The sequence below is a fragment of the Ambystoma mexicanum genome, chromosome 9 (assembly GCF_040938575.1).
Source record: "Ambystoma mexicanum isolate Mex_15411 chromosome 9, UKY_AmexF1_1, whole genome shotgun sequence".
NCBI classification, from domain to species: domain Eukaryota; kingdom Metazoa; phylum Chordata; class Amphibia; order Caudata; family Ambystomatidae; genus Ambystoma; species Ambystoma mexicanum.
The window spans coordinates 742,352,271-742,377,587 of NC_090931.1; the positions used below are offsets into that span (position 1 = coordinate 742,352,271).

Sequence of the window (25,317 nt, forward strand, 5' to 3'; positions counted from 1 at the left end):
CTATTCAGCCTCCTGGTATCAGGGGATGGGGGGGGTGGGGTTCAGGTCAACAGCACAATAAGTTTCATGGCCCCATTCACTACCAACTTTCAAAACTGCCACCCAACCCCCCCACACACCCCCAACCTTTTGTGGCTGGCGCCACCCCTGTTTCAGCCTACTATTGCACTTACACATGCAAGAGCTAGTTTAAGACCCATCAAAAGTAGTTTCAATGAGAACAAAGGCCAGAAACATAGTCAGGGCCGAATGGTGGTAAACATTCTCTGAGGGAGTGCAGGTTTACTGCTGCTCTCCTCCCAACTTGTTTTTAAAAATGTTTTGTGGCGAATGTAAATGGATTAAAGTCCTACTTAAATTAATGTTGCTGAATGTATACATTCTGAAATGAAAATAAGAGCTGTCAGCCCGAATTCAAACCTAAGGCTTGGGAGGAAACTGTCAAACGTTCTATGGCATTAGGTGCATAATCCACTGAGCTGCAATATTTTACCAATTGTGGTGGCATATTCAAAGATGGGGTTAACACTTAAATTCCAATCAGTAGACAGTTTTGGGGAGTGTTTAAGAAGCAGTGAATATGGCTGGTGAAATGCTGTTTTTCATAAGGCAGTCGCACGTAGGATGTGGGGTGAAAAAATGGTGGCAGTGAGATCAGAGTGAGGTGCGTGGGGGATGGGAGGTTGCTTTCAGTGGGGCCTTAGCATGCAACAGAGCGGTAATCACAGGGAGTTAATGGAGAAGTTTGTCAACGGTTTGTCAAAGGTTTGAGCCCTGAATGCTAATGTGATGCCATGTGTGGTTAAATGCATTGTCTGGCAGGCTCCGACAAAGTAAAGCACAAAGCCAACAAACTATTGCAGGTGTTCAATGGGAACAGATTCAGTGCCAGCTCAGCAGTTGGTTCACCCCAGGCCAGCCTACTGAAAGACTCTTTTCTGTGACCATCATCCACTTTGTGTGGTGAGAAATGCAGCAATCGTCTGACAACATTTCAGTCACAAAGAGCAAACGCCAGAACATATTACGACACAGGACCTCTCCATCACACCGAAAGAGGTGCATTTGGGCAGGGAACAATGTGTACCACCACTCTTGCTTAGTAAAATGAGACAACACTAATGGCTAATCCACTCAGATTAAGTGCAGCTGGCAATGAAGGCCGCGTTGGGCTCTATATAGCGGTACTTGTGCATTATATTGAATAAAGTATTCCAAGCAAAGATCTTGTTTCCAGTAATGGCAGCACTTCATCTGGAGATATTTCCCTGTCTAGATGACTGGTTAATCATAGCTTCTTCCTGGGCAATGACACAGAGAGCCTCATTCCAACTCCGGCGGTAACCGTGCTGGTAAAACTGGCAGGCTGCCGCAAGAGTTTACGACCCTGGTGGTCCTGGAAGTCCGGCACCTCAAAAATGTAAATCCCCATTCCCATTTGAGTCCCATAGCACTCAATGGGAATGGGGATGACGGAAGCACTGGCACTTTTAATAACGGTGCTGATGCTTCCTGGAAAGTCTGCCGGCGGTTGCCATCCCGCCCGCAAGTTCAGTCCTGGCCGGCGGGATGGCAGCCGCCCACAGACTCGTAGTGTGCCGGTCTGGTAATAACGGTGCCGGTAGGCTTACCGGCACCATTGTTACCGGACCGGCATGCTCGTAATGAGGCCCAGAGACATGTTCATCTGGAATTTTATTTTGTTTTTTATTTTTTAGGGTATCTTTGTGAATTGGGACCTGTCTCACCCGGCGCCAGTTCAGTCTGACCATTCATAGGGTGCCTGGTTTGCACATAGATGTGTAGGGTCTTTCAACCTGTTGAGGGAATCGTCTAGTAAGTAAAGCCTAGAAACTCTGCCACTTCACCTACCAAGGCACCAAAAGTACTGTGACGAGGAAGAGCATCTTTTAGCCTCAGGAGTCGTCCAGGGGTCACAGATTCGTCTTGGATACTGTTCTCCTGTGGTCTCTCAGGTACTCTGGGGTGGTAGACCCTTTTAAAAGAAATGTAACGGTTTAATGATAAGCCACCCTCAACACAGGGAGTTCCTTCCCTCCCCACTCACGTGGTGATGCAACAAACCTTTACCCCTATCTCAGACACCTAGCATGCCCCTTGGATCCCTCTACCCTGAGCTAACAATGAGCCAAGAATCAGGCCGTTGTATGGGAAATATATTGGTATTTATTTAAATAAAAAATAATAGAAATTAGCACAAAAATGTCAAAACCACTTCATCCGTGGCACCACACAATCAACTTCTCTCAGCATAAATAAATCACAAAGGGGAGTTAAAAAGAGCACACACACAATTCTTACTTTCTGCAAATTTGACTGCACAAAATAATTACACTGATCAATAACAAAGGCACTTATGTCATTTTGTGCGATTTTGATTTTCCTGCAGGCTTCAAAGGGTAGCAGTAGGATTTCAAGATTGGTAAAAATACATATGGCAATTATAATTTCGCCCATACTTTTGGTTTAAAATGAACACATGGTGATTTATCGCTTTGTTTTTCGGACCCCCCCCCCTTGCTTTGGTCTATGTTGGGAAGTCAGACAGACAAATTGGAATGCTTTAGGGAATGTGGATTTCAGACCCCCCCCCCTTCACTGAAAGGCCTGTGTTGGGGAAGTTATATAAAAAGGTTGGACTGATTTAAGAACAAAGACACCCCCTTCCTTAAGAAGTCGGGGTCAGCTGGACAACAAGGATTACCCAATTAATGAATAGGCTATAGTTTTCAGCACACACTGGGAAGTGAGCTTTGTTAATTTCGAATTTTAACAAAATTGACCCTGTAGTGTTCTGCCAAATGGGGGATTAATTAAATTAATATTTTTGGTTAAATAGGCTAAGAATATAGACAGGTTTGCCCCTCCCCACCACCCACTCTAAAGGGAAAGGATTCCAGGCAGTCAGACTGCCCCACCTTTTGGTTTCCCAGGGCTCAGTTGTACTTACATAGCAAGCCTCTGTTTAAGGTACAGGAAAGCCAACTGCATCTCAGGACACTCTGGAAAGATAGGACAGGGGTCTGGTCACTCCACTCGCAAAGATGGCCTCCCGCTCTCCACCATAGGACCCAGTCAGCTTTGAGGCCTTCTTAGAATTAGACAGCTGCACCCAGATGCACTCTCAGCAATCTCCTTTGGTGTCTCCTTGCAGCTGTCAGATGGTAAGTTTCAGCTTTCTTGATGGTCTGTCTTTCCTCTCTGTCTGTCCCTGTGCTTCTCCTTTTTTCTGTCCCATGGACTAGTGCAGTCCCCCTTATATAGCTGCGATGACACCACCAATTTTACAATCTTGGGGAAGTACCCTGCAATAATCCCTGCCACTAGGATTGGACCGTTACCAATCCTAGTCAGGATTGGTCTAGGGGTCTGTAGCATCATATGGCAATTGTCATTTATAATCGCCCCTTTGTTCTCCTTTAAAATTTTTGGCAAAAACTAGTTATGTATCACAATTTCATAATTTTACCAGCAACTGCCATACTCAACATATTTTCTGCTTCCGCTAATCATGGGGAATTAGATAAGCCGAACACCAAGTTTGTATCATGTAGCACGGCCATGTGGCACCTTTCTGCCATTTCCATAAAAACCATAACAGTTATGAATATGTAAGTTATTAAACATATCCCTAAGTTAATTTTCCACTCGCTCACCAACTCTCATATTTGGAGCATGTTCAGACCTGGCAGAAACCTAGATTAACTGGCCATTACAGTTCCCGCAATCACAGGTAGATGCATTTTATCTTCCCAAAATCACCTGGAAATTACATAAAAAATGGTACATAGATGGAATCGATCCGCCTTATAATAGCTGAGAAAAAGGCCTAAATTACAAGAGTCCTTTTAAACCAATTGTGAATCGTCATGTGGAACAAATGGTCCTGCTTCTGCTTCCGGCCATTTGTTTTCACTGGGTCAGTCTGTGCCCACAGTTTTTTTTATCAATCTCCTTTGTGTTGGAAGCAAGCTCTTTGAAGTGGGTGCCCCCATTTTCACACATATTAGTCATGCTCCAGAAAAGGGTAACTTTTGCTTTAAGAGCCAGCAGGTCTGGAGAACACTGAATTTCAACGCCTTAAGCAGGACATTTTTATTGTGGTTGGTCATTAGATGGGAGATGTGACTTCCAGGCTTGGGAGCTTTCCTTTGTGAAGTTTTGCCCACAGCCAACAAAAGGGACTGCTTTGGGCTGACATTTTCCATGAAGACAAAGTGGCTCTTCAAATGTGACTGGAGTTTTGTAGGTGAAACATAATGTACATTGCTTTTGGTCAACCCGCACATCATGTTTTGTTTTCCTGACATTTATCTGTGAGCAGTGATATTTTTTCACTTTTACTTTTTTTTTTAAACCGTTTTATTTGCAGGCCGTTTTTATTTTCAATGGGTACAAATCCTGTTTTCCATGTGACAGGGATCTTTGATTCCTCCCTCTTTTGAAAATTAAAATGCTTCTTGTCCATTGGTAATGACAGGTAGGCCCCTTTCCATGTGGCTCTTTAACTTTACTTGAAAAACAAAAACAAATGCCAGGCCTTTTTTGTTTCAGTGTTTAAAATCTTGCTATTCATGTGAAAGAGACTTCTGTTTGGGGCCTTTAAATGCCCCCCACAGAAAGCACAAGGTTATTGAACATTATTGGACTGCGCTGTAAAAGACAACATACGTTGCTCCCTAAGTGTTTTTAACGCCCTCTGACCATGTTTACTGTTGGGTAATGCCTCTCAGTGTTTGACTGGGCTCTCTTCTCTCTTTGTTGGCATGCTGGTTTAATTACATAATCTCAATTTTACTGTTGCCCATTTTGTTTTCGAAAAAAAGACCTGCAGCTATAAAGCCATGGATGCCCAGCCCGGGCTCAGCTGGCAAGAAGCTGTCACGTTTCTCACTTTAGAGAGCAATGTAATTACTTCACTTTTAAACTTACATTTAACTTCAAAAGTAATTAAACACACCACTCTCTGAGCTGAGAAAACATTAGTTAACGTGACTGTGGCATCAGCAATCGGGCAGAGAACAAAAGCCTGCACAATAGATGATATCAACAGACCGATCCCATGTGTGGCCGCTAAAGGCTTAACTGCTGGGCTCAAATTTAGTTGCTCCATGCCCCCAATGATTAGCGATGCTTTGTTGAACTAAATCGCCTGTGACATGCAGAAGCATAGAAAGGATAGGACCTGAGCTGGTCGAGAGGGAAACAGGTGTGCATGGATTGCATGCATGTATGAATATATGCATGCATGCATATCAGAGAGTGTGTAAGTGCATGTATGTATGTTTATATGCGAGGGGGTGTCTGTAAGCGCATGCATTTGAATGAATGCAGTGTGAATGGTGTACATGGATGTGAGTGCACGTGTGAATCAGAATAAAGTGAGCGTGGATGTTGAGGGTGCTTGTTTGAATGACTTCAGCTGTATGGGTGCCTGAATGTGTATGAATGTGTATACATCTGTGTGCGTAAATATGTGTGTTCGTGTATCTGTTTGTGTGTGTGTGTGTGTGTGTGTGTGTGTGTGCGTGTATATCTTTATGTGTGCGTCTGTGTGTGTATCTATTGTATCTGTGTTCGTGTATCTTTGTGTGTGTGTGTAGCTGTATGTGTGTGTCTGTGTGTGTGTGTGTGCATGTGTGTGTCTAGTGTATCTGCGTGAGTGTATCTGTGTGTGAGTGTATCTGTGAGGCTGGGACCTGGTGAGGGGACGTTCGAGCATGAAAATGTTTTTCGCCAGGATCATGGCATGTTTTACGGTTGTTTTTGGGCAAAGCCAACTTGAGTGTTATTATGTGAATGAGGGGTTGGAGTCGGTGGAGGATACTGCAATGGGGCATTACAGGCATTATGGGCAATGCAAACATGAGTATTTTCATAATTAGGAATACTGGTATATAGGAGCACTAGAGTAGACATGTTTGGGCACAATCAGAATGAAAATGGTTTTTTACACTTGCATAGAACTGGCATAAAGTGGGCAAAGGCATCACGAAAATGTGTTTAAAATACTCCTGTGCATTGTTGGTGACTAGGTATCTAATAGATTTTTTCATGTCTTGATCTACAAAACCGATTGTAAGCTGTGTGTCTTTTTACCTAATGTATACTGCAAGTGAAGTATAAAATGCACCATTTTAACCCCTTATTTAAATATTGTTCTTGGGGGGAGGAGTGAGGGGTTGAGTCGGGAGACATGAAACCCACCTTGAGTGGTTTGCTCTCCCTCACTACGCTCAGTAGCTCCTGCGGATTCAGCTGGAAGCGGAACAAGCCCAGTTCCCTCTTTTGGCTCCCGCTCACCCTACTACATTAGTTCGAGGACTCACTACACAATCCTAGCTACGCCCCTGGTGAGGTGGGGTGAAAGATGCATCTAATCTAAGAAGGCGTCATATCTATTCAGCCTCCTGGTATCAGGGGGTGGGTGGGTGGGTTCAGGTCAACAGCACAATAGGTTTCATGGCCCCATTCACTACCAACTTTCAAAACTGCCATCCAAACCCCCCACACGCCCCCCAACCTTTTGTGGCTGGCTCCACCCCTGTTACAGCCTACTATTGCACTTACACATGCAAGAGCTAGTTTAAGACCCATCAAAAGTAGTTTCAATGAGAACAAAGGCCAGAAACATAGTCAGGGCCGAATGGTGGTAAACATTCTCTGAAGGAGTGCAGGTTTACTGCTGCTCTCCTCGCAACTTGTTTTAAAAAACTTTTGTGGCGAATGTAAATGGATTAAAGTCCTACTTAAATTAATGTTGCTGAATGTATACATTCTGAAATGAAAAGAAGAGCTGTCAGCCCGAATTCAAACCTAAGGCTTGGGAGGAAACTATCAAACGTTCTATGGCATTAGGCGCATAATCCACTGAGCTGCAATATTTTACCAATTGTGGTGGCATATTCAAAGATGGGGTTAACACTTAAATTCCAATCAGTAGACAGTTTTGGGGAGTGTTTAAGAAGCAGTGAATATGGCTGGTGGAATGCTGTGTTTCATAACGCAGTCTCACGTAGGTTGAGGGGTGAACAAATTGTGGCAGTGAGATCAGAGGGAGGTGCGTGGGGGATGGGAGGTTGCTTTCAGTGGGGCCTTAGCATGCGACAGAGCAGTAATCACAGGAGTTAATGGAGAAGTTTGTCAACGGTTTGTCAAAGGTTTGAGCCCTGAATGCTAATGTGATGCCATGTATGGTTAAATGCATTGGCTGGCAGGCTCCGACAAAGTAAAGCACAAAGCCAACAAACTATTGCAGGTGTTCAATGGGAACAGATTCAGTGCCAGCTCAGCAGGCCAGCCTACTGAAAGGCTCTTTTCTGTGACCATCATCCACTTTGTGTGGTGAGGAATGCAGCAATCGTCTGACAACATTTCAGTCACAAAGAGCAAAAGCCAAAACATATTACGACACAGGACCTCTCCATCACACCGAAAGAGGTGCATTTGGGCAGGGAACAATGTGTACCACCACTCTTGCTTAGTAAAATGAGGCCACACTAGTAGCTAATCCACTCAGGTTAAGTGCAGTTGGCAATGAAGGCCGCATTGGGCTCTATATAGCGGTACTTGTGCATTATATTGAATAAAGTATTCCAAGCAAAGATCTTGTTTCCAGTAATGGCAGCACTTCATCTGGAGATATTTCCCTATCTAGATGACTGGATAATTATAGCTTCTTCCTGGGCAATGACACACAGAGCCTCATTCCAACTCCGGCGGTAACCGTGCTGGAAAAACTGGCAGGCTGCCGCCAGAGTTTACAACCCTGGTGTTCCTGGAAGTCAGGCACCGGAAAAATGTAAATCCCCATTCCCATTTGAGTCCCATAGCACTCAATGGGAATGGGGATGACGGAAGCACTGGCACTGTTAATAACAGTGCCGATGCTTCCTGGAAAGTCTGCGGGCGGCTGCCATCCCGCCCGCGAGTTCAGTCCTGGCCGGCGGAATGACAGCCGCCCACAGACTCGGAGTGTGCCGGTCTGGTAACAACGGTGCTGGTAGGCTTACCGGCACCATTGTTACCGGACCGGCATGCTCGTAATGAGGCCCAGAGACATGTTCATCTGGAATTTTATTTTGTTTTTTATTTTTTAGGGTATCTTTGTGAATTGGGACCTGTCTCACCCGGTGCCAGTTCAGTGTGTACCATTCACTGGATTGCACATAGATGTGTAGGGTCTTTCAACCTGTTGAGGGAATCGTCTAGTAAAGCCTAGAAACTCTGCCACTTCACCTACCAAGGCACCAAAGGTACTGTGACGAGGAAGAGCATCTTCTAGCCTCAGGAGTCGTCCAGGGGTCCCAGTTCGTCTTGGATAATGTTCTCCTGTGGTCTCTCAGGTACTCTGGGGTGGTAGACCCTTTTAAAAGAAATGTAACAGTTTATTGATAAGCCACACTCAACACAGGGAGTTCCTTCCCTCCCCACTCACGTGGTTATGCAACAAACCTTTAGCCCTATCTCAGACACATAGCATGCCCCTTGGATCCCTCTACCCTGAGCTAACAATGAGCCAAGAATCAGGCCGTTGTATGGGAAATATATTGGTATTTATTTAAATAAAAAATAATAGAAATTAGCACAAAAATGTCAAAACCACTTCATCCGTGGCACCACACAATCAACTTCTCTCAGCATAAATAAATCAAAAAGGTGTGTTAAAAAGAACACACACACAATTCTTACTTTCTGCAAATTTGACTGCACAAAATAATTACACTGATCAATAACAAAGGCACTTATGTCATTTTGTGCGATTTTGATTTTCCTGCAGGCTTCAAAGTGTAGCAGTAGGATTTCAAGATTGGTAAAAATACATATGGCAATTATAATTTCGCTCACACTTTTGGTTTAAAATGAACACATGGTGATTTATCGCTTTGTTTTTCAGAGCCCTCCCTTGCTTTGGTCTATGTTGGGAAGTCAGACAGAAAAATTGGAATGCTTTAGGGAATGTGGATTTCAGCCCCCCCCCCTCACTGAAAGGCCTGTGTGGGGGAAGCTATATAAAACGGTTGGACTGATTTAAGAACAAAGACACCCCCTTCCTTAAGAAGTCGGGGTCAGCTGGACAACAAGGATTAGCCAATTAATAAATAGGCTATAGTTTTCAGCACACACTGGGAAGTGAGCTTTGTTAATTTCGAATTTTAACAAAATTCACCCTGTAGTGTTCTGCCAAATGGGGGATTAATTAAATTAATATTTTTGGTTAAATAGGCTAAGGATATAGGCAGTTTTTCCCCTCCCCCCACCCACTCTACAGGGAAAGGATTCCAGGCAGTCAGACTCCCATACCTTTTGGTTTCCCAGGGCTCAGTTGTACTTACATAGCAAGCCTCTGTTTAAGGTTCAGGAAAGCCAACTGCATCTCAGGACACTCTGGAAAGATAGGGCAGGGGTCTGGTCACTCCACTCTCAAAGTTGGCCTCCCGCTCTCCACCATAGGACCCAATCAGCTTTGAGGCCTTCTTAGGAATAGACAGCTCCACCCAGATGCACTCTCAGCAATCTCCTCTGGTGTCTCCTTGCAGCTGTCGGATGGTAAGTTTCAGCCTTCTTGATGGTCTGTCTCTCCTCTCTGTCTGTCCCTGTGCGTCTCCTTTTTTCTGTCCCATGGCCTAGTGCAGTCCCCCTTATATAGCTGCGATGACATCATCAATTTTACAATCTTGGGGAAGTACCCTGCAATAATCCCTGCCACTAGGATTGGACTGTTACCCTTCTCTCTCCTCCCAACCCAGCCTCCAAGTCAGGATTGGTCTGGGGGTCTGTAGCACCATATGGGAATTGTCATTTGTAATCGCCCCTTTGTTCTCCTTTAAACTTTTTGGAAAAACTAGTTATGTATCACAATTTCATAATTTTACCAGCAACTGCCATACTCAACATATTTTCTGTTTCCGCTAATCATGGGGAATTAGATAAGCCGAACACCAAGTTTGTATCATGTATCAGGGCCATGTGGCACCTTTCTGCCATTTCCATAAAAACCATAACAGTTATGAATATGTAAGTTATTAAACATATCCCTAAGTTCAGTTTCCCCCCGCTCACCAACTCTCATATTTGGAACATGTTCAGACCTGGCAGAAACCTAGATTAACTGGCCATTACAGTTCCCGCAATCACAGGTAGATGCATTTTATCTTCCCAAAATCACCTGGAAATTACATAAAAAATGGTACATAGATGGAATCGATCCGCCTTATAATGGCTGAGAAAAAGGCCTAAATGACAATAGTCCTTTAAAACCAATTGTGAATCTTCATGTGGAACAAATAGTCCTGCTCCTGCTTCCGGCCATTTGTTTTCACTGTGTCAGCCCGTGCCCACAGTTTTTTTATCAATCTCCTTTGTGTTGGAAGCAAGCTCTTTGAAGTGGGTGCCCCCATTTTCACACATATTAGTCATGCTCCAGACAAGGGTAACTTTTGCTTTAAGAGCCAGCAGGTCTGGAGAACACTGAATTTCAACACCTTTAGCAGGACATTTTTATTGTGGTTGGTCATTAGATGGGAGATGTGACTTCCAGGCTGAGAGTGGGAGCTTTCCTTTGTGAAGTTTTGCCCACAGCCAGCAAAAGGGACTGCCTTGGGCTGACATTTTCCATGAAGACAAAGTGGCTCTTCAAATGTGACTGGAGTTTTGTAGGTGAAACATAATGTACATTGCTTTTGGTCAACCCGCACATCATGTTTTGTTTTCCTGATATTTATCTGTGAGCAGTGATATTTTTTCACTTTTACTTTTTTTTTTAAACCGTTTTATTTGCAGGCCATTTTTATTTTCAATGGGTACAAATCCTGTTTTCCATGTGACAGGGATCTTTGATTCCTCCCTCTTTTGAAAATTAAAATGCTTCTTGTCCATTGTAATGACAGGTAGGCCCCTTTCCATGTGGCTCTTTAACTTTACTTGAAAAACAAAAACAAATGCCAGGCCTTTTTTGTTTCAGTGTTTAAAATCTTGCTATTCATGTGAAAGAGACTTCTGTTTGGGGCCTTTAAATGCCCCCCACAGAAAGCACAAGGTTATTGAACATTATTGGACTGGGCTGTAAAAGACAACATACTTTGCTCCCTAAATGTTTTTAACGCCCTCTGACCATGTTTACTGTTGGGTAATGCCTCTCAGTGTTTGACTGGGCTCTCTTCCCTCTTTGTTGGCATGCTGGTTTAATTACATAATCTCAATTTTACTGTTGCCCATTTTTTTTTCTCGAAAAAAAGACCTGCATTTATAAAGCCATGGGTGGCGCCAGGCATGTGATTGGGAGGGTTAAAACCCGCCCAATTTGAGGCAGACGTCATCACTCTGCTCTGATGCCCAGCCCGGGCTCAGCTGGCAAGAAGCTGTCACGTTTCTCACTTTAGAGAGCAATGTAATTACTTTACTTTTAAACTTACGTTTAACTTCAAAAGTAATTAAACACACCACTCTCTGAGCTGAGAAAACATTAGTTAACGTGACTGTGGCATCAGCAAACGGGCAGAGAACAAAAGCCTGCACAAGAGATGATATCAATAGACTGACCCCCTGTGTGGCCGCTAAAGGCTTAACTGCTGGGCTCAAATTTAGTTGCTCCATGCCCCCAATGATTAGCGATGTTTTGTTGAACTAAATCGCCTGTGACATGTAGAAGCATAGAAAGGATAGGACCTGAGCTGGTCGAGAGGGAAACAGGTGTGCATGGATTGCATGCATGTATGAATATATGCATGCATGCATGCATATCAGAGAGTGTGTAAGTGCATGTATGTATGTTTATATGCGAGGGTGTGTCTGTAAGCGCATGCATTTGAATGAATGCAGTGTGAATGGTGTACATGGATGTGAGTGCACGTGTGAATCAGTATAAAGTGAGCGTGGATGTTGAGGGTGCTTGCTTGAATGACTTCAGCTGTATGGGTGCCTGAATGTGTATGAATGTGTGTATATCTGTGTGCATAAATATGTATGTTTGTGTGTGTGTGTGTGTGTGTGTGTGTGTGTGTGTGTGTGTGTGTGTGTGTGTATCTTTATGTGTGCGTCTGTGTATCTATTGTATCTGTGTTCGTGTATCTTTGTGTGTGTGTGTAGCTGTATGTGTGTGTCTGTGTCTGTGTGTGTGCGTGTGTGTGTCTAGTGTATCTGCGTGAGTGTATCTGTGTGTGAGTGTATCTGTGAGGCTGGGGCCTGGTGAGGGGACGTTCGAGCATGAAAATGTTTTTCGCCAGGATCATGGCATGTTTTACGGTTGTTTTTGGGCAAAGCCAACTTGAGTGTTATTATGTGAATGAGGGGTTGGAGTCGGTGGAGGATACTGCAATGGGGCATTACAGGCATTATGGGAAATGCAAACATGAGTATTTTCTTAATTAGGAATACTGGTATATAGGAGCACTAGAGTAGACATGTTTGGGCACAATCAGAATGAAAATGTTTTTTTACACTTGCATAGAACTGGCATAAAGTGGGCAAAGGCATCACGAAAATGTGTTTAAAATACTCCTGTGCATTGTTGGTGACTAGGTATCTAATAGATTTTTTCATGTCTTGATCTACAAAACTGATTGTAAGCTGTGTGTCTTTTTACCTAATGTATACTGCAAGTGTAGTATAAAATGCACCATTTTAACCCCTTATTTAAATATTGTTCTCGGGAGAGGAGAGGGGGGTTGAGGCGGGAGAACTCCTCTAAACCCACCTTGAGTGGTTTGCTCTCCCTCACTACGCTCAGTAGCTCCTGCGGATTCAGCCGGAGGCGGAACAAGCCCAGTTCCCTCTTTTGGCTCCCGCTCACCCTATTACATTAGTTCGAAGACTCACTACACAATCCTAGCTACGCCCCTGGTGAGGTGGGGTGAAAGATGAATCTAATCTAAGAAGGCGTCATATCTATTCAGCCTCCTGGTATCAGGGGGTGGGGGGGGGTGGGTTCAGGTCAACAGCACAATAGGTTTCATGGCCCCATTCACTACCAACTTTCAAAACTGCCATCCAACCCCCCCCACACCCCCACCAACCTTTTGTGGCTGGCTCCACCCCTGTTACAGCCTACTATTGCACTTACACATGCAAGAGCTATTTTAAGACCCATCAAAAGTAGTTTCAATGAGAACAAAGGCCAGAAACAGAGTCAGGGCCGAATGGTGGTAAACATTCTCTGAGGGAGTGCAGGTTTACTGCTGCTCTCCTCCTAACTTGTTTTTAAAAATGTTTTGTGGCGAATGTAAATGGATTAAAGTCCTACTTAAATTAATGTTGCTGAATGTATACATTCTGAAATGAAAAGAAGAGCTGGCAGCCCGAATTCAAACCTAAGGCTTGGGAGGAAACTGTCAAACGTTCTATGGCATTAGGTGCATAATCCACTGAGCTGCAATATTTTACCAATTGTGGTGGCATATTCAAAGATGGGGTTAACACTTAAATTCCAATCAGTAGACAGTTTTGGGGAGTGTTTAAGAAGCAGTGAATATGGCTGGTGAAATGCTGTTTTTCATAAGGCAGTCGCACGTAGGATGTGGGGTGAAAAAATGGTGGCAGTGAGATCAGAGTGAGGTGCGTGGGGGATGGGAGGTTGCTTTCAGTGGGGCCTTAGCATGCAACAGAGCGGTAATCACAGGGAGTTAATGGAGAAGTTTGTCAACGGTTTGTCAAAGGTTTGAGCCCTGAATGCTAATGTGATGCCATGTATGGTTAAATGCATTGGCTGGCAGGCTCCGACAAAGTAAAGCACAAAGCCAACAAACTATTGCAGGTGTTCAATGGGAACAGATTCAGTGCCAGCTCAGCAGGCCAGCCTACTGAGAGGCTCTTTTCTGTGACCATCATCCACTTTGTGTGGTGAGGAATGCAGCAATCGTCTGACAACATTTCAGTCACAAAGAGCAAAAGCCAAAACATATTACGACACAGGACCTCTCCATCACACCGAAAGTGGTGCATTTGGGCAGGGAACAATGTGTACCACCACTCTTGCTTAGTAAAATGAGGCCACACTAGTGGCTAATCCACTCAGGTTAAGTGCAGTTGGCAATGAAGGCCGTGTTGGGCTCTATATAGCGGTACTTGTGCATTATATTGAATAAAGTATTCCAAGCAAAGATCTTGTTTCCAGTAATGGCAGCACTTCATCTGGAGATATTTCCCTATCTTGATGACTGGATAATCATAGCTTCTTCCTGGGCAATGACACAGAGAGCCTCATTCCAACTCCGGCGGTAACCGTACTGGAAAAACTGGCAGGCTGCCGCCAGAGTTTACGACCCTGGTGTTCCTGGAAGTCAGGCACCGGAAAAATGTAAATCCCCATTCCCATTTGAGTCCCATAGCACTCAATGGGAATGGGGATGACGGAAGCACTGGCACTGTTAATAACTGTGCCGATGCTTCCTGGAAAGTCTGCGGGCGGCTGCCATCCCGCCCGCGAGTTCAGTCCTGGCCGGCGGAATGACAGCCGCCCACAGACTCGGAGAGTGCCGGTCTGGTAACAACGGTGTCGGTAGGCTTACCGGCACCGTTGTTACCGGACCGGCATGCTCGTAATGAGGCCCAGAGACATGTTCATCTGGAATTTTATTTTGTTTTTTATTTTTTAGGGTATCTTTGTGAATTGGGACCTGTCTCACCCGGTGCCAGTTCAGTGTGTACCATTCATAGGGTGCCTGGTTTGCACAAAGATGTGTAGGGTCTTTCAACCTGTTGAGGGAATCGTCTAGTAAAGCCTAGAAACTCTGCCACTTCACCTACCAAGGCACCAAAGGTACTGTGATGAGGAAGAGCATCTTCTAGCCTCAGGAGTCGTCCAGGGGTCCCAGTTTGTCTTGGATACTGTTCTCCTGTGGTCTCTCAGGTACTCTGGGGTGGTAGACCCTTTTAAAAGAAATGTAACGGTTTATTGATAAGCCACCCTCAACACATGGAGTTCCTTCCCTCCCCACTCACGTGGTTATGCAATAAACCTTTAGCCCTATCTCAGACCATAGCATGCCCCTTGGATCCCTCTACCCTGAGCTAACAATGAGCCAAGAATCAGGCTGTTGTATGGGAAATATATTGGTATTTATTTAAATACAAAATAATAGAAATTAGCACAAAAATGTCAAAACCACTTCATCCGTGGCACCACACAATCAACTTCTCTCAGCATAAATAAATCAAAAAGGTGAGTTAAAAAGAACACACACACAATTCTTACTTTCTGCAAATTTGACTGCACAAAATAATTACACTGATCAATAACAAAGGCACTTATGTCATTTTGTGCGATTTTGATTTTCCTGCAGGCTTCAAAGTGTAGCAGTAGGATTTCAAGATTGGTAAAAATACATATGGCAATTATAATTTCGCTCACACTTTTAGTTTAAAATTAACACATGGTGATTTATTGCTTTGTTTTTCAGAGCCCCCCCTTGCTTTGGTCTATGTTGGGAAGTCAGACAGAAAAATTGGAATGCTGTAGGGAATGTGGATTTCAGACCCCCCCTCACTGAAAGGCCTGTGTGGGGGAAGCTATATAAAAAGGTTGGACTGATTTAAGAACAAAGACATCCCCTTCCTTAAGAAGTCGGGGACAGCTGGACAACAAGGATTACCCAATTAATAAATAGGCTATAGTTTTCAGCACACACTGGGAAGTGAGCTTTGTTAATTTCGAATTTTAACAAAATTCACCCTGTAGTGTTCTGCCAAATGGGGGATTAATTAAATTAATATTTTTGGTTAAATAGGCTAAGGATATAGACAGTTTTGCCCTTCCCCCCACCCACTCTAAAGGGAAAGGATTCCAGGCAGTCAGACTCCCCCACCTTTTGGTTTCCCAGGGCTCAGTTGTACTTACATAGCAAGCCTCTGTTTAAGGTTCAGGAAAGCCAACTGCATCTCAGGACACTCTGGAAAGATAGGGCAGGGGTCTGGTCACTCCACTCTCAAAGTTGGCCTCCCGCTCTCCACCATAGGACCCAGTCAGCTTTGAGGCCTTCTTAGGAATAGACAGCTCCACCCAGATGCACTCTCAGCAATCTCCTCTGGTGTCTCCTTGCAGCTGTCAGATGGTAAGTTTCAGCCTTCTTGATGGTCTGTCTCTCCTCTCTGTCTGTCCCTGTGCGTCTCCTTTTTTCTGTTCCATGGCCTAGTGCAGTCCCCCTTATATAGCTGCGATGACACCACCAATTTTACAATCTTGGGGAAGTACCCTGCAATAATCCCTGCCACTAGGATTGGACTGTTACCCTTCTCTCTCCTCCCAACCCAGCCTCCAAGTCAGGATTGGTCTGGGGGTCTGTAGCACCATATGGGAATTGTCATTTGTAATCGCCCCTTTGTTCTCCTTTAAACTTTTTGGCAAAAACTAGTTATGTATCACAATTTCATAATTTTACCAGCAACTGCCATACTCAACATATTTTCTGTTTCCGCTAATCATGGGGAATTAGATAAGCCGAACACCAAGTTTGTATCATGTAGCACGGCCATGTGGCACCTTTCTGCCATTTCCATAAAAACCATAACAGTTATGAATATGTAAGTTATTAAACATATCCCTAAGTTCAGTTTCCCCCCGCTCACCAACTCTCATATTTGGAACATGTTCAGACCTGGAAGAAACCTAGATTAACTGGCCATTACAGTTCCCGCAATCACAGGTAGATGCATTTTATCTTCCCAAAATCACCTGGAAATTACATAAAAAATGGTACATTGATGTAATCGATCCACATTATAACGGCTGAGAAAAATGCCTAAATGACAATAGTCCTTTTAAACCAATTGTAAATCTTCATGTGGAACAAATGGTCCCGCTCCTGCTTCTGGCCATTTGTTTTCACTGGGTCAGCCCGTGCCCACAGTTTTTTTTATCAATCTCCTTTGTGTTGGAAGCTTGCTCTTTGAAGTGGATGCCCCCATTTTCACACACATTAGTCATGCTCCAGCCAAGGGTAACTTTTGCTTTAAGAGTCAGCAGGTTTGGAGAACACTGAATTTCAACGCCTTTAGCAGGACATTTTTATTGTGGTTGGTCATTAGATGGGAGGTGTGACCTCCAGGCTGAGAGTGGGACCTTTCCTTTGTGAAGTTTTGCCCACAGCCAGCAAAAGGGACTGCCTTGGCCTGACATTTTCCATGAAGACAAAGTGGCTCTTCAAATGTGACTGGAGTTGTGTAGGTGAAACATAATGTACATTGCTTTTGGTCAACCCGCACATCATGTTTTGTTTTCCTGACATTTTTCTGTGAACAGTGATATTTTTTCACTTTTACTTTTTTTTAAAACCGTTTTATTTGCAGGCCGTTTTTATTTTCAATGGGTACAAATCCTGTTTTCCATGTGACAGGGATCTTTGATTCCTCCCTCTTTTGAAAATTAAAATGCTTCTTGTCCATTGGTAATGACAGGCAGGCCCCTTTCCACGTGGCTCTTTAACTTTACTTGAAAAACAAAAACAAATGCCAGGCCTTTTTTGTTTCAGTGTTTAAAATCTTGCTATTCATGTGAAAGGGACTTCTGTTTTGGGCCTTTAAATGTGCCCCACAGAAAGCACAAGGTTATTGAACATTATTGGACTGGGCTGTAAAAGACAACATATGTTGCTCCCTAACTTTTCCCTTAAAGTTTGCCCAGGTGGGTGGATCCTCACTCAGAATTATTTGTCTACTTCTCTCTTGTACACCTAGCACTTACCACCCAGCCCCTTCACTCCCTCATTCCTTCTCTCTCTGCACTTGCACATTATGAATGCTCACAAGGCCTAGTAGGTCCGCCTCTATCTTTTATTGTTATTTGATTTTCATTCCCATGTTCCCTCCCTGCTGCCCTGGGGGTGCTTTGAAACACAATTTATTTGATGTATAAGCGCCTTATAAATGCACAATAAATAAATACAATGGTGCTCTGTCTACTATTTCCATTGCCTTCAATTACATTTCCGTTATGTTTACTGCTTCATGTAAATTACATTTGGTTCTTTTTTGTTGGGATATCAATACATGGAACCACATAATGCAGGGTAGGGGGGCATCTACATGGCTTGTAAAATAGTAAATGGGGGCTGAATGTCCAGAATGTCAGACAATACAAGCTGCACCAAGCTGCACGCAGTGTTACATCAGACTAATACACGATCCTGCGCCCATTCTGGGATGCCTCTCGGCTGCCTCGGTCTTGCGTTTGCAGTCTACTAATTAATTATTTTCTCGTAATTAATAATGGCAAGAGCTGTCCATGTGTGCCCATTATTGAGTGTTTCCTATTTTAATTGCCCACGCCTTAGGGGTTGGGGCTGGTAGTATAACTGTGAAGCCATCAATAACTAATCCATAGGACCCATCCACATGCCAGTAAAGCTTAATTGCTCACCGAGAAATATTGTCAAGCATGCTTTATATTGGCATACAGTAAATATGACCAAAATGAAAGTGCAAAAATTAGCAAATTTACTAATAAAAAAAAATGAATACTGGGTATCAGACAAATTTCTTTTTTTAATAGTTATTGAAGATTTATTTTTTACAAAAAGATATTGAAGCTTTTCCTAAAAATATATGCCTCTGTTCTTTAGCAAAGTTTTTCTAACAGCATTGTATGCACTCAAGAGCAGCCCGTAAGCATGTTTTATGCAATACTTTGAAACTATTCAGACACGATTTTTCTGTTATGCAAACACAAGGCGCCAATACATTTGACTGCAATCTCTCTCTCTCTCTCTCTCTCTGACTCTCTCTCCATCTCCTTCTCTCTCTATCTGTCTCTCTCTCACTCCCTCTCCCTCCCTCTCCCACTCTCTCTATCTCTCTCTGTCACTCTCTTACTCTCTATCTCTCTCTCTCTCTCTCTCTCTCTACTTCTCTCTCTCTGTCTCTCTCTCTCTCTCTCTTTATCTCTCTCCTTCTGTCACTCATTCTATTAGTGTTGGACTCCAGAAACTGTACTTAAGTTTCACCTCTCTGCTGTAATTGGTTTTCCGAGAAATCAATCATTTGCTGGCAGTGCCAAGGATGGCACAAATGATCCCTGCGCCTAGGAGCAAGACTACTTGGCTCCTATGCTGTCAGCGCATCCTTCATTAACAGCCAGATGCTTTCTCGTCCTTCCTGTGCCACCATCTTGATAATCTCTTACAGTGCCTTTCACATCCTCTCTAGAGACGGGGCGAATTAGACCGTTCCAGGAGTCCTGATTTCCATGAATGCTTGTCATAAGCACTCAGTGGAGAAAATGCACCCACGGTGCATCCGGATCTAATTTGCTTTCAAGGGGTGTTTACAAAAACACCAGCACTGCTGTATTCTGGCACTCTCCGAGGGATGCTGCACATTATATGGAGCATCAATAAACCAATTAATACAACCGCTCACTACAAACCAAAAGCACCATCCCTGCCTGCTCACACAGAAGAAATATTGTATAGTTTGGGGAATATGCTCTCACACATTTACAGGAAATGAAGTCCAACTTACAGATATATTCCCCACTGGATGTTTGAATAATGACAATTATATCACTGTATAATCGGAAAGGAAAGATACATAATGGAATTCAGTCAAAGTAGAATAGTAGATTTAGTTTCTTGAGTGTGTGCTTAGTTCGGTGCTCACCAAAATGCCTGAGGTAGCGGAAGTGACATCACTCACTTGATAATGACCTCGCGGCATCAAACAACCTGTTCCCAGGACGACATCAGAGGAAGTAACACAAGATGGCTTTTGGCCTTGATGACATCACAGAAAGTTACATCTGCGATGCAAAAGAATACAAACAACAGGTGTTTGATCAAATAAACACCTACGAAAGCAGACACTAGGCTTTAGTTACCACCCATACTTGTTCTAGAGGTCTGCCTTGATATGCCATGGGCCGAGTCATGATATGCCAGTCTTGCAGGCAGCATAAGCAGCTCAAGCCTGCAGCACTTCCTTAATATGCCAGCAGCCCCAAAAATGGCCTGTTGCTCCCATCCTATGTCAATTATAGATTCACACAGCACATATAGTCATCATATGCCACATAGAGCACCCCATTTCCAGGTGCTTCCATACTATAATCAGTGCAGCCTCTTATATGTGGCTACTGCAGCCTAATGGCAACCCCTCCCCCCCAGCACTATCTGAAACGTTTTCAGGCCTAGCACCATAGTCACTTGTTTTGTTCCTCCCCTCCCTTTCTGCACCCCTCTCCCTCACCTTTTGTTTTCCTCCAGCTCTACCAGAAATGTCATCAGGCCTAGTACGGTAGTCGCCTGTTTGTTTCCATGTCCTTCCCACTCTCCCCCTCCCTTCCTTATATATGTCTTAGCACTTGCACTATCTGAAATGTTGTCAGGCCTAGTACGATAGGTAATTTCAGATCCTTACTGTTCATGGCCTGTAAGAATGTCGCTATATTTTCCCTTGTTCCCTCCCATGCCTTGAAGCGCTTTGAAACACATTGTGTATAGGTGCTATATAAATAAACTATCATATCATATCATGTATAGTCTTACTATACCTCACATGTCCAGATAATACCATAACATGCCAAGTGCGGCCTTAAGTCTTAAATGGCCCACAGCTTCCATGTTATGTAAAGTAATGTCTCATGTGCTTGGCACAGTCAGTCACCATAGCTAATGTGCAGTAGTAGCTCATGTCCAGCTGTGGTCATCAGAGAAACAGTGCAGCGTTAGATGCTGAATCAGTCCCATGCCAGACTAAGCTTCCTGTGCCCATGATAGGTATGATGAGTACGCATGTCGAAGGGATTCATCACATGCTAAGCGCATCCTCACATTCCCTAGCATGACAGTGTAGTGCTAGTTAGTGCTTCAATGCAAGGTGCAGCCTGACATGCCAAATGTGCTGCCAATATGTACCAAGTACAGCCTCACGTGCTCCAGTAATGACCTCTCATGGCAATCAAGGGATCAGATGCATGCAATAGTTGTCATATGAAAGGTAGAGCCTTGCATGATCAGTTGCTGTCATCATGAACTGTCTTCCCTCTCTTTCTTAACCCAAAGGGACTCTTAAACCCCGTGTAGGCATAGCCATGCGAATCACAGGGCAGAAGGGGAGATTCTTTCACCACTTATACAAGTGAAAATAAAGCACAGTGCAATCTCAAATTGCATAGACTGCAGGTTTGCAGATACCTCTGCACATAATGAGGGCACAATAAGTACTTGAGAAGTTGCACTTTGCATGCAAATATTCTGCTGTTGGTCTGCAATCCTTTTGCAATATGTTGAAGGTAGTGTGACAAGATATTGTGGCTGATGTAGTGAATTACAGACTGGCTCAGAAATAGGCAATTTTTAGTTATGGCTATTAGGCAGCGCTAAGAGCGCGCTGCTTATAAATCAAAACAATTGTCATGGAAAATGCAAATAAGTGAGAGATGAGATGTGAGGAGGAGCAAACAGCCTGTGGGCGTTGTTTGGTTATTAGCACACCCATTTGCTGGCCATGCCCTGCTAGTCCTTATGGTCATTCCTAAAGACTACCTTCCCCTGCTTGCCCAAAACCCATCCCTGGGATTTCTAGCTCTAGTTCTGTTCTTTCTGAGCAGCCTTTTCAAAGGTTATGAATAATTTCCCCTATAAACCAGCAAATCCAACTCCCCATTTAATAAAACTGTCTTAACCAAGTGTACCTTCAGACACTCAATTTATAAGCAGTATGTCTCTCCTTGCATCAGTTCCTTGCATTGAATTCCTGATCAAAACACACAATGGCAAAGCGATAACTTTCAGCCCTTGTTTAGGCATTCAAGCAGCATTTGTCAGGCAATGCTGTTATGCTTCTGGGTACTAGCACTATTTGCCAGTGTTGTCTTCCCAGGGCCCTTGAGGACCCTTCACATTGCTGGCAGCGTGAAAGAAGAGCAATCTCCTTCCACTGAACTTCCCTACTGACTGGGTTTCTGGCTTTCTTCACTCGTGTGCATTGGGGCTAATTGTGTTTTTGGCCTTAAAAATGGCTGTACCACTTTCCTTGATTCAGCTGCTTTGGGCTAACAAGGCCCACTACGAAGGCCCATGTCTGCTCCCTGTCTGCTTCAGGTATGCTTCCCACCCCCCTCTGGTCCCCCATGATGTCATTGTGTGCCCCCCACCCTCTCTGGTCCGCCGTGATGTTGCTGTGTGTTCTTCCACTCCCCTGTGCTCCGCCGTGATGTCGCTGTATACCCCCCATGCCCCTCTCATCCCTCCTGATGTTGCTGTGTGTCCCCCACCCCCCTCTGGTCCCCTGTGATGTCGCTGTATACCCCCACCCAGCTCTGGTCCCCTGTGATGGCTTGTTGTACCCCACTTCTGGTCCCCCTTGATGTCGCTGTGTGCCCCCCACCCCGCTCTAGTCCCCCGTGATGTTGCTGTATGCCCCCACACCCTCTCTGGTCCCCCATGATGTCACTGTATACCCCCTCCCGTCCCCCGTGATGTGGCAGCGTGTCCCCCACCCCGTCTGGTCCCTTGTGATGTCACTGTATACCCCCCTGCCCCCACTGGTCCCCTGTGATGTTGCTGTATACCCCCTCGGGTCCCCCATGATATCGCTGTGCGCCCCCACCCCCCTCTGGTCCCCCGTGATGGCTTGTTGTACCCCTGCCTCTGGTCCTCCATGATGTTGCTGTATGCTCCCCCTCGGGCCCCCCGTGATTTCGCTATGTGCCCCCCACCCCCCTCTGCCCCCTCTGGTCCCCCGTGATGTCGCTGTGTGCCCCAACCCGACTCTGGTTCCCCCATGATGTTCCTGTGTGCCCTCCTCCCCCCGGTCCCCTATGATGTTGCTGTGTCCCCCCACTGCCCTCTGTTCCCCCATGATGGCTTGTTGTACCCCCATCCCCCTTTGGTCCCCCGTGATGGCTTGTTGTACTCCCCTCTGGTCCCCTGTGATGTCGTTGTGTGCCCCCACCCCCCTCTGGTCCCCCGTGATGGCTTGTTGTACCCGCCACACCCCTCTGGTCCCCTGTGATGTTGCTGTGTGCTCCCCACACCCTTCTGGACCCCCATGATGTTTCTGTGTGCCGCCCACCCCCCTCTGGTCCCCGGGGGTAGCTTGTTGTAACCCCCTCTGGTCCCCCATGATGTAGCTGTGTCCCCCTCCGGGTGCCCCATGATGGCTGTTGTACCCCCCACCCACCTCTGTTCCCCCGTGATGGCTTGTCGTACCCCACTCTGTTCCCCAGTGGTGGCGCTGTGTTCCCTCCCGCCCCCCATCCCCCCTTTCTGGCCCCCCTTGCTTTCCTCCCCCCAGCCTTCCCTGATCTTCTCCGTCCTCCCCTTCCCTTATCCCTTTCTTCCACCCCCCCTCCCATTCATTGCAGGAGTTGTCTTTATTCACGTAGGGTTCACCATCAATGACTTTTGCCAACGCTTGGATTTGACTTTTGAGCACATTGACGCTTGGTGCTTCACCTCCTCAACTCTCATGCTGGACCTACCCTGGATCTCACACTCAGGTTTGCCCTGAATCATGCTGTGCCCATCGTCACTGTGAATTCTTGCCTACATTTTCTGCTCCCTTGCAACATTATGTGTTTTACTGACCTCTGCAACAGTTTTTGCTCTCCCCACTGATTCTCTGCTCTTTTCACTGTTTTTATTCTCTGTTCTCTATTCCTCTCCCTACCTCTTCACTCTGACTCTCCTCCCTCCTTACTTTTTTCTTTGCTTACTCTATCAGAATTGTCCCTGGATCTAGTATGATAGTAACAAATGTTTGTCTCCTCCCCCCTTACTTGTTATTCCTCCCCCTCCGGCCCATTCTGAAATGTTATCAGGCCTAGTACGATAGTCGCTTGTTTTGTTCCTCTCCCTCCTTTCTCCTCCCCCTCATGTAATTTTCTGGCTCTACCAGAAATGTTGTCAGGCCTAGTACGGTAGTCGCCTGTCTGTTCCTATTTCCTTCCTATCTGTGTCTTAGCACTTGCACTATCTGAAATGTCACTAGGCCAAGGATGATTGTTAATTCCACATTTTTGCTGTTCATGATCAGTAAGAATGTTTTTTGTATTTTCCCTTGTTCCCTCCCTTGTTGTGAAGCGCTTTGAACACATTGTGTATAGGCGTTATATAAATAAACTATCATATCTTATCAATTACTCATCTAGCAATTAAATAATTACGTTCTTAAATCGGAAGCACTCAATTGTCCCTGGGGGCAAAACCTGTTCCTAGGCGAACAGTGGTAGAACGTCTTTCTAAACGAAAAGCAAAAGAACGAAGCTCCCTCTGTTAAACTACTGATAGAAAACTGTGCACATAAAAATGAATGCAGAAGAGACCTCAACAATCAATGCACTTTTGGAAGCACCTTGCAATCCCATGACTTAAATCAAACCTGTCCTGGGGCTAAACATTGGAGCATTGCAATGGGGATTTTCATGCTTACTGACCCGCACTGCAATATGCTCACAAAAGTGAGCCTGGTGCGTGTTAAAAAAAAGACATGTAAACATCCAGTGTCGGACAACATACAACAAAACACAACATGTATTTCTACTGGTATCCTGACTTAGTAAAAGGAAATCCACTGTAACAAGGTCGAACGGTTTCTAAGACATATGTCGCAATCTGTCATCTTCTTCAGGACCAACAAAATAATACTGTTGACTCACTGTGCTTGTTAACTCAGGCACCAGGCCCCCCCTCCCGTAACTTACACAAGGGACAAAAAAGCACATGTCCATATTGAAGCTCAAATTTTGCTGATCTGCTAGTCACTAGCAACAAACATTCATGATCTTCTATTTATATTTAATGTAATTATTTAATTGTTTTTATAACACGCCTAATACCGTACCTGATTTTGGTTTACAAGCGTGGATCTGGGACTCAAACCTCTGTTGCTCTGCGTGGTCTTGCTTCCAAGACCACCGTGTTGCCCTGTGCTATCCTTCGTTCATATGCACTGGACTGGATCCCAAAACCCCCAGTGCACCCTGCATAATCTTACTAATGTTCCGCTCGAAACCATCCATGAGCATGTCCTGTTTTGGGGAATTAAGCGATCCTCAACGTTCTCCCTAAATAGGGAACCAATAATAAAAACAATAGTGAGTGGGAGATACATGCTACGCTCAAGTTCATACTGCATTAACGCTTGGGATAGGTATCCCACACGGTTGAGCATCATACTCCTCTCTGAGCAACAACTCCTCAATCATTCTGTGGGAAGCTGACTCGTTTACAGTATCGCTTTGGCTGAGCCGAGAGCAATGATCGAGGCATTCTTCAAAAAGCAAACATGATATGATCACATGATCACCACGACACCACGAAGGCCCAGAGAGTAAGGCCCCTTCCTGTTTGCCCCTGCCCCACACTG

At 44.8% G+C, this 25,317-nt stretch overlaps 1 long non-coding RNA gene across 3 annotated transcripts in view; it reads left to right on the forward strand.

Annotated features, from left to right (window-relative positions):
• The window catches only part of LOC138488572 (uncharacterized), a 258,066-nt gene that overhangs the window by 101,743 nt on the left and 131,006 nt on the right, over positions 1-25,317 (forward strand). The gene's annotated exons all lie outside the window — the stretch shown is intronic.